The sequence below is a fragment of the Ornithorhynchus anatinus genome, chromosome 1 (genome assembly GCF_004115215.2).
Source record: "Ornithorhynchus anatinus isolate Pmale09 chromosome 1, mOrnAna1.pri.v4, whole genome shotgun sequence".
Classification (NCBI taxonomy): Eukaryota; Metazoa; Chordata; class Mammalia; order Monotremata; family Ornithorhynchidae; genus Ornithorhynchus; species Ornithorhynchus anatinus.
The window spans coordinates 97,328,125-97,338,476 of NC_041728.1; the positions used below are offsets into that span (position 1 = coordinate 97,328,125).

General features: G+C 41.4%; 2 non-coding genes across 2 annotated transcripts; both read right to left on the reverse strand.

The window, feature by feature from the left end:
- Positions 1-3,244: 3,244 nt before the first annotated feature.
- Positions 3,245-3,382, reverse strand: LOC114816543. The gene has a single exon (XR_003764332.1). It is a non-coding gene; the product is annotated as a small nucleolar RNA SNORA7 (small nucleolar RNA).
- A 2,589-nt stretch (positions 3,383-5,971) lies between these two features.
- LOC114817138 lies at positions 5,972-6,109 on the reverse strand. Its single transcript, XR_003764986.1, has one exon. It is a non-coding gene; the product is annotated as a small nucleolar RNA SNORA7 (small nucleolar RNA).
- Positions 6,110-10,352: the final 4,243 nt, after the last annotated feature.

Below are 10,352 nucleotides of genomic sequence, written 5' to 3' on the forward strand. Positions count from 1 at the left end.
TCTGCCCTCTAATGCCCACAATCTCTGCCCTTTGAGCCCCTCAATCTCTACATTATTATTATTATTTCCTTGTGACATGACCAATTTCTTTCCGTTGACAACCAAAGCTCCCTGGTCCCTGGTACCTCCCATCTCTGGGTCTGCTCTGCGGGTTTCAGCCACTGTTAGATGTCCTGTTACCCACTAGAGAAGCAGCGTGGCTCAGTGGAAAGAGCACGGGCTTTGGAGTCAGAGGTCATGGGTTCGAATCCCGGCTCGGCCACTTGTCAGCTGTGTGACTTTGGGCAAGTCACTTGACTTCTCGGTGCCTCAGTTACCTCATCTGTAAAATGGGGATTAAGACTGTGAGCCCCACGTGGGACAACCTGAATGCCCTGTGTCTACCCCAGCGCTTAGAACAGTGCTCGGTATTCAATAAATACTATTGAATGAATGAATGAATAGTAAGCACTTAACAAATACCAACATTATTATTATTATTATTATCAATCATTCATTCATTCAATAGTATTTATTGAGCGCTTACTATGTGCAGAGCACTGTACTAAGCTCTTGGAATGTACAAATCGGTAACAGACAGAGACAGTCCCTGCCCTTTGATGGGCTTACAGTCTAATCAGGGGAGACAGACAAAAACAATAGCAATAAATAGAATCAAGGGGATGAACATCTCATTAACAAAATAAATAAGGTGATGAAAATATATACAGTTGAGCGGACGAGTACAGTGCCAAGGGGATAGGAAGGGAGATGGGGAGGAGCAGAGGGAAAGGGGGTACTATCATCCAAGCCCACCCAACAAGCCCTTAAAGAAGAATTGGAAAGAGCATGGCTTTGATGCCACCAGACTGATTCTGTTCCAGGAGTTCATTATTAGTGATTGCCTCAAGCAACTGAATGTTGAGTGTGTCCCTTCTGGACACAGTCTTCAATCACCTTTAATTTATCTCAGCATGGGTTGCATGAGAGTCTCATCCTGGGTAGTTGTACGGGCCCAGACTCAGCTAAACTAAGTGAATTAAATTGAGTTGAGTTAAATCAAGACACCCAGGTGAAGTAGACAAAACAGTGATAAAAGATCACTTCCAGAATGTGCTGCTATCTTTCCTGTAGAATAGCTTCCGCACCTCCCACAATATCGTGGGCAGTTTAATATGAGGAAGAAAAAGACGAATACCATGGCCAATTAAAAATGCAAGGAGAATTCAGGAGGCAGAATGTAATTACCTGGGTTGGAATTTGGCCAGGGCATCTATTCACTTGGTTAGAGAAAGTTAGACCAGATGTGGTAGAAGGGGGTTAAAGTCAGACGGCTTTGAACGATAACCTCCCCATGACTGCTAGGTCAATCCCATCATGCTACGTGGAATGTCCTGTGACATTTTCTAACAAGCTCTTTTTTTGGGAATTAAATCTGTTATGTCCTACTTCATAAAATTTAAAATAAAATTCAGGTTAACAAGGTACACTCTTAACTTGGAATGTTCAAAGTTTGAATTTAGCACATGGAAATTTACTAGAAACTGGATAAGGGATTGTATTTTGCCTTTAGAATTTGTTCAGTGCCCTTGGACCAATCATACACTCCCACTATTTTTGTCCTATCTATGTCAGCCTAGTCTCCTACTTTAGTCTGTGGGAGACAGATTACCTAGTCTTCCTCACCCATTATACTATAAACCCCATGTGGTATAGGGACCATGTCCGATCTGCTTATATCCCAGTGCCTAGTAGAGTGCTTGGCACATCCGTCTCTAGATTATATACTCCTTGGGGGTGGGGAATATGTCTACCAACTCTGTTTTATTGTACTTACCTAAGCACTTAGTTCAGTGCTCTGCACACAGTAAGCCCTCAAAAAATTTCATTGATTGATTGATAGAAGCAGTATAGGCTAGTAAAAGCAGCATGGCCTATTGGCAAGAGTACGGGCTTGGGAGTCAGAGGACAAGAGTTCTAATCCTGGCTCCACAACTTGTCTACTGTGTGACCTTGGAAAAGTCATTTCACTTCTGTGTGGCTCAGCTACCTCATCTGCATAATGAGATTAAGACTGTGAACCCCATGTGGGACAGGGACTATGTCCAACCTTATATCTACCCCAGTGTTTAGAACAGTGCTTGGCACATAGTAAGTGTTTATAAAATATCATTATTATTATGTGCTAAACAAAAAACATTATTTGTATTATCAGTATTCATTTTTAATAGGTTGTAAACTCAGTGAGGGCATTGCTTCCAAGTGTCTTGCCATACTTTAAATACAGTGCTCTGCACACTGTAGATGCTCGCAATTAATTGACTATTGATATGCATTCATTTCTCCATCAGTATAAAAGGTCTCTGAGATCCCGATGAATGGGATGATCAATAAATCAATCATTTATTCAGTGGCATTTATTGTGTTCAGAGCACTGTGTTAAGCATTTTGGGACAGTACAGTACTAGAATTCAGGGGCAACTCAAAAGATTTTCTTGAAGATCTTGGTGCAAATTCCTAACCAATTTTCTTGATTTGGGATACAAGAAAATTGAAATTCATTAGCCATTAGAGCGTAAGCTCCTTGAGAACAGAGAACATGTGTCTGACTTGTGTTGTACTCTCCCACACACCTTTACAGTGCTTTACACAAATTGAAATTCATTAGCCATTAGAGCATAAGCTCCTTGAGAACAGAGAACATGTGTCTGACTTGTGTTGTACTCTCCCACACACCTTTACAGTGCTTTACACAAATTATTCTTTCAATGAATACCATTTATCGGTTGACTGAAATCAAAGAAGCTCTATTCACACGTCACCTTTCTTTGTCAATCAGCTAAACTGTGCCCAGTTGGGGTGAATCTGCTGAGGAGGAAGCTGAAGACTAGATGACAACAAAACTATCTTTACAGACAGCATTGCATTGTGGATAGAACTCAGGCCTGGGAGTCAGAAGGTCGTGGGTTCTAATCCCAACTCCACCACATGTCTGCTGTTTGGCCTTGGGCAAGTCACTCCACTTCCCTGTGCCTCAGTTTGTCTTGTCTATTTCTGTCCAGATGCCTCCAACCCAAAGCAACACCATGGACACATCTCTCCCAGAAAGTCCCACCTCTATCTGCAATTGTTCTGGTAGTGGGTCCATTGAGCTTTCTTGGTAACAATATAGAAGTGGTTTATCCTTGCCTCCTTCCACGCAGTCAACTTGACTTAATCCCTGACTCTCTCCTAGGCCACTGTTGCCCAGTATAGGTGAGATTTGACTTGTAGCAGATTGACTTCCATTCGCTCGTCATTGGCCAAGATAGGAATGGAACGGGTATGCTTCTGCTTGACTCTCCCTCCCATAGTTGAGACTGGTAGAGTATTGGAAACTCTCCAGGTGCAACCTTGAGAGGGGGTGACTCAGTTACCTCATCTGTAAAATGGGGAATGAGACTATGAGCCCCATATGGGACAGGGACTGTATCTACCACCCTGATTTGTTTGTATCTACACCAGTGCTTAGGACAGTGCCTGACACAAAGTAAGCGCTTAACAAATATCACAGTTATTTGCAGATTATGGGATTGATTCCCAACAGCACCTGCCAGACTGAAACTAAAATCCCCGGGATTGGTTAAGGAATCCCTTTCCACCCCGGCAAATGCTAAGTAGTCCCAGATCATCAGATAGAGAAGCAGCGTGGCTTAGCTTAGTGGAAAGAACCCAGGTTTGGGAGTCAGAGGACATGGGTTTTAATCCCGGCTCCGCCGCTTGTCTGCTGTGTGACCTTGGGCAAGCCACTTCACTTTTCTGGGCCTCAGTAACCTCATCTGTATAATGGGGATTAAGATTGTGAGCCCCACGTGGGACAGTCCAATTACCTTGCATCTACCCCAGCATTTAGAACAGTGCTTGGCACATAGTAAGCACTTAACAAATAGCATCATTATTATTATTATTCATTCCTCTCACTGTGCCAAAAGCCCTACATTCATTCATTCAATCGTATTTATTGAGTGCTTACTCTATGCAGAGCACTGTACTAAGCACTTGGAATGTACAATTTGGCAACAGATAGAGACAATTCCTGCCCAACAATGGGCTCACAATCTGAAAGGTCAAAGGTTATAGTCTTTGGTGATTCTCCCCATTTTATGATCTGTTTCCTACTAGCTGGTCAACTGGAGCAGAACCCATAAGAATCCCTAATCTCAGGTGCCGGCATAGACTATAAATTTCCCGTAGGCAGGGCGTGTGTCGGTTCTATTGTTATATCATACTCTCCCAAGCACTTTCTACAGCAGTTTGCACACAGTAAGGGATCAATAAAAATGACTGGCTGACTGACTGCTATCCCTGGAGGGAGGGAAGACAGAACAACTCTGATTACAAAATTGAAGCTGTGAGGACAGAAAACTTACATTGAAATGCTTTAATCTTGGAAAGGAAAAGCTGAGGATTAACTTTAATTAAGACTAATATTGCTCAAAAAGACTACATTTACTTCATACTGAAAGTTCTAAAATATTGGCAAATATCCATTCAACCTTACTGCTCTTCGGCTGGAACATCTGAGGGCTCATGGACCCCAGCCCCCCTTCTCAAGAGCCCAAAATTGTGGTGCCCTACTGGATGCCCCATTAAGGGAAGATGGGGGGAAGCAATGATAGAAGTTTCATACACTGTAGAGTGATGGGGGCTTTGGTCTGGAATTAAAGGAGTAAAGGATTTGGGGAATGCTGATGTTTAAAAGTTATTTTGCTATGTCCCTCTCCCCGCCTAGATTGTAAACCCCTTGTGGTTCAGGACTGTCTTCAGTGTATATATATATATATATATATATACACATATATATATATATATTATGTATATTCCCAAGGACCTAGCACTGTGCTATGCACAAAATAGGAACTCAGATAATAATAATAATAATTCAGGGATGAATTTTTTAAAATTGCTTTAAACATGGCAAGAGGTGTTTTCCACCAATGGGCCCTGCCACAACACTTATCATGTCAGAGTCCAAAACGGAAAGATCCTGGAGACTCTCAGAGATGTGGCTGGCAGCAATAATTCATGCTTCTGCAAGCAGTTTCATGGAAATCACATGGCCTAGTGGCTTGAGCACGGATCTGGGAGTCAGAAAGATCTGGGTCTAATCCTGGCTCTTCCACTACTCTGTTGTGTGACCTTGGGCAAGTCACTTCACTTCTCTGTGCCTTAGTTACCTTATCTATAAAATGGTAAGCTATGAGCCCTATTTGAGGACAGGGAATATGCCCAATATAATTTAACTTGTATCTACCCCACTGCTTAGAACAGTGCTTGACACATAGTAAGCACTTAACACATACCAATAATATTATTATTATTATTTACATTATGGTCTTTGGGACCTTCAGTAAGAGATTGCAGATGATTCAGCCCAAACATTCACCATTTATAAATTAAATCCCAAGGAAACCCAGAATGGGAAAGAGGTAAGTGATATCTCCTTTGATTCCAAGGACAAAGGGAAGGGGTAGGAATATTCACAAACAGATATAAATACTATCAGTGCCAGGGTTATTCCCACAGATTGAAATGATGATCTAAAAATTTACCTAGTGAATTTGACTAACTCAGTCAATCAGGAGGATTGATCAGACTCCAAAGTGGATTATTTGTCTTGAGTGAACTGGTTTGATAATCTACATTGATTATATTCACCAGATAATCTCTATGTTTCCTCTTCACTTTGAGCTTTGGTGCTATTCATAAACAGATGACCCATTTTTTCTTGTCTTATGCCATCGAGTCATTTCTGACCCTTAGCAATACTACAGACACATCTCTCCCAGAATCCCCAGCTCTCCATCTGCAATCGTTCTGGTAGTGTATCCATAGGGTTTTCTTGGTAAAAATACAGAAGTGGTTTACCATTGCTGCCTTCTGCACAGTAAACTCTAAGTCTCCGCCCTCGACTCTCTCTCATGCCACTGCTGCCCAGCATGGGTGAGTGTTGACTTGTAGCAGATTGCCTTACACTCACTAGCCACTGCCCAAGCTAGGAATGGAATGGATAGGCCTCTGCTTGACTCTTCCTCCCGTACCCAAGACTGGTAGAGTACTGGAAACTCTCCAACTGCGACCATGAGAGGTCCGCCCATTTTTACATTTCACCATATCTTAGTTTTCTTCTTGAGAGTTAGTTCATCTTAAATCCATCACAATAAGGGTTTTCCTGCACCATGTGTTGAATACTATATCATCTCTGGGTGTGCTTCTTGTCTTACAAAAATTTCCTTCAGAATCCCTAATGTAAAAGGTTTGTATTGAAACCAAACTGAAAATTTTTGTATCTCAAATGCTTCATCCTAGGGTTGCTATGTAATATGTAGCAGATCATCTTAAATTACAAATTTGCAGGATCAACAATGTATCGCTTTACTAAGCCTAAAAGCAAGTCATTTTAGTAATTCAATCTCCTCAGATGGGCCAGAGAGAGAAGTACGTAATGTGTTGGTTTTTCCGTCCCATTGCTGAGGTGTGGTAGATTTATTAATCATCCTGTGTGTTTTCCAATTTTGACTTTTAAAACTGGGATCCAGGCCAGTCCAGAAGACACTTCATGTGAAGAATTAAGAAGCTGCTATTTGTACAGTCACTCCATAAAGTCCATTCATGGTACCAGGTGCATTTTCAAATTTATTCCGTATAAATATATATCAAGATGTCTTTTTGGGAATATAATTAACTGTCTTGGCTTCAAATGGTGATACTATGATTAAAATCTTTCCCATCATTTACCAGCTGAAAAATCAAAATATCCTTAGAAACAAATATGCTTTTTTTAAAAAAAAAATTGACTTCCTAATCATTGCCCAGGTGATCCAAGATATACCAACTATTAAAGGTATTAAATGGTTTTCATTCACTTAAACTGATTGTTCTGTCAACAAATTTGAGAATTTCCTTTTATTTCATTTCATTTTTTCTGATTATTTCTCCTTCTTTTCTTCATTCATTTATTCAATCATATTTATTGAGTGCTTACTGTGTGCAGAGCTGTACTAAGCATTTGGAAAGCATAATTCAGCAACAAATAGAGACAATCGCTGCCCAACAATGGACTCACAGGATAGAAGAGGGGAGGCAGATATCAAAATATCCACCAAGATCATTTAAATCTGTTTCTTCTATTAGCCTTGGCTAAACTACTACTATTCTTGCCTCAAGAACCAGGCTGATTACAAGGTGCATTACTGTCTTTCCAAACAATAAAATGCCTGAAATTTCAGGAAAGATTAAATCCATATATTTATTTCAGTTGAATCGTAATCATTTCAGCTAGAAATGAAAATGCAGGATTTCTCAACTAAAGTGAATGGATAGTGGAGTCTTAAGGATCTGAACATGAAAGGTAGCAGATCCTTCTCAAGTCAGATAAACCGTACATTCTCATGTGTTATTTGGGATCTAATTTTCTTAAGATGCCAATAAAATGAAAAAGCTGCTTTCCTGAGGAATCACTGTTACTCCAATGCCTCTGGATATTTATACAAGGAAAGAGATTTTGTTCTGAAACAAGAAATTCATGCAGATTTATTTTCCTGGGGAAACATCCAGTCATCTTGGGTCCCAATCTGATTCAAACTGATGGAATTAATAATGCCGATATAATGAAAAGGATCTCTAGCACTCCCAGCTATTGCCTGCATAATGTCACCACAGAGTGGTGTTTATTTAACAGCCCTTTAGTGCTAACTTTCCATTACTTGCAGAAGCCTTCATCAACAATGGATTGGTTCTATTTAAAACATGATATTTGCTGCATATCATGTTACTGCAGAACTATTCCCTGCAGATGGATGAGAGCTGAACATGAAGGAACACGAAAACCCTTCTTAGATGTTGCGTTGGAAGATAGAAGTTTTGTATTCCCTTCCTTCTTAGTTGGTCCACTTCCCCTTTTGGAAAGTGGAAAGTGAGCATCAATAACAGAGTCTCCACTCAGCCGATGAGGAGATGGCTTGATGTAGGTGGGGAATGGGGAGGGAGAGGTCTGGGCAAGGTCTGCTCTTCAGGATCAAGTGACCTGTCTGACCTCTGCCCCTGTAGCCATAGAAATGGGAAAACTGACCCATGATGCTCTTGGCTGCAACTTATTGGTGGCTCTTTGGGTCAACGCTCTTGATGGAATGGAATGGGGGACAGGTGGGAGGGAGGTTCAGGGAAGCTCTCAGGAATAAAGAATTTGGAGACTCACTGCTTTATTCTTAATTTTGTTTTCCTCTCCTAGGCCAGTAGCAAAGTTATTCCATGATTTTGTATTTCATATCATGGGCTAACAGAGACAAGACAGGTAAAAGATTTAAGGAGGGGGAAGAATGGTAGCCACTTCTCCTAACGCAATCAGCAATCAATTAAACAACCAGTGGTATTTATTGATCATTTATCTTGTTCAGAGCACGGTAATAAGCACTTTGGAGAGTACAAAGTCAATCTCCGCCCCCTTCTTACATAAAATTGACCTCATTTGCTGAGGAATTCCCAGCGTGAACTGTTCTTCTTTCCCCCATGTGAAACAGGGAAATAAGAACCTAAAAGCTACTGCTTATGGACAACGTTGAAATTATTCACTGTTGCTGTTGCTGCTGCAGCCAATTTTGGAAACATATAAAACTGCGGGTGGTAAACCAGCAGCATAGCCAGAATACGTTTCTCCTTTCACACTATGTGGCGGGATGTTGCTCACCCATCAGTCTTTTCAGTTACCCCACATGAATTGAAAGGTTCTCACCATCACAAGCAACATCTCAGAAAACCAAAGGCAGATAACATAGTTCCTTAGGGGTCAGCAGAACTCCCCAAAGTTAACCCTGTCACTATTCCTTCCACCCAAATCTTTTATCTCTTGCCTAAGGACCACAGCTTTCCCCACATGGAACCCTCTCTCTCTCTCAAATCTGCTAAGCACATTCCTCATCACCATCAAACCAATCCTAAAAAGGTGCCTCCTCCAGGAGGCATTCCCGACTAATCTCCCCTTTACGGATCTTGCCACCACCAAAATCATTTTAGCCATTCTGTCCCAATGCCTATTTATTCATTCATTCATTCAATTGTATTTATTGAGCACTTACTGCATGTAAGATATAACAATAAACAGACACATTCCCTGCCCACACTGAGCTCACAGTCTAGAGATATGTGCTATCCATTCAATTAATTATTTCATTACTTATTTGGCAGCAAATGACCATTTGTATTATTCATTTCTATCCCTCACAGGGCTGAGCAAATCTACCAAGACCCTTCCACCTTCCCTATGTGACATCTAGGATGCTGCACTTCACCAAGGAACCTCCATCCTGACCAGCCTTTTGCCACCTTGGCAGGAAAAGCTAAAATGGCCACCGCCGGGTGCCACCTAAATTCCTACAGAGGGACTGTGTCTACCAGTTCCATTGTACTGTAGTCTCTCAAGCACAAATTAAATGCTCAGTAAATTATGGTATTTTGTTAAGCACGTACTGTGTGCCAGGCACTGCACTAATCGCTGGGGTGCACACAAGCAAATGGAGTTGGACATAGTCACTGTCCCATATGGGGGGTCCCAGTCTCAATCCCCATTTTACAGATGAGGTAATTGAAGCACAGAGAAGTGAAGTGACTTGCCCAAGGTCACACAGCAGACAAGTGGTGGAGCCCAGATTAGAACCCATGACCTCCTGACTCCCAGGCCTATGCTCAACCCATTATGTCATGCTGATTCAATGACTGATTGATTTGAAAATTTGTGTCTGTCTTGCCCATTAGACTATAAACTCTCTTTATTTGCAGTGTAGGTTTCCAAAGATTAGTACAGGCAGTAGGAGCCATGTGCAGTGCTCTGCACACTGTAGGTACCCAATACACTGTTTTCTGTAGGTGCCCCATATTATGCTCTTCACCCAGTAGGTATCCAGTAGAGTGCTCCTCGCAAAGTTGATCTTAAGTCAGTTGCTGTTGATGATTATAACAGATATGAATAGTGTAGCACATTCCTTAGGGTCTGAAGCAAGGTGTTATTCCTCACAAAGGGACTACTTTCCATTTAGGAGGTGATTTAATCACCACCAAAATTTGTTTTCCCCTGCATATCCCTGGTCATGGGTATCGTTATGGTTATGTGTGCATGCATGTGTACATAAATGATCCTGGCCACTTGTCAGCTGTGTGACTGTGGGCAAGTCACTTAACTTCTCTGTGCCTCAGTTACCTCATCTGTAAAATGGGGATTAACTGTGAGCCTCACGTGGGACAACCTGATTACCCTGTATCTCCCCCAGCGCTTAGAACAGTGTTCAGCACATAGTAAGCGCTTAACAAATACCAACATTATTATTATTATAGCTTTAATG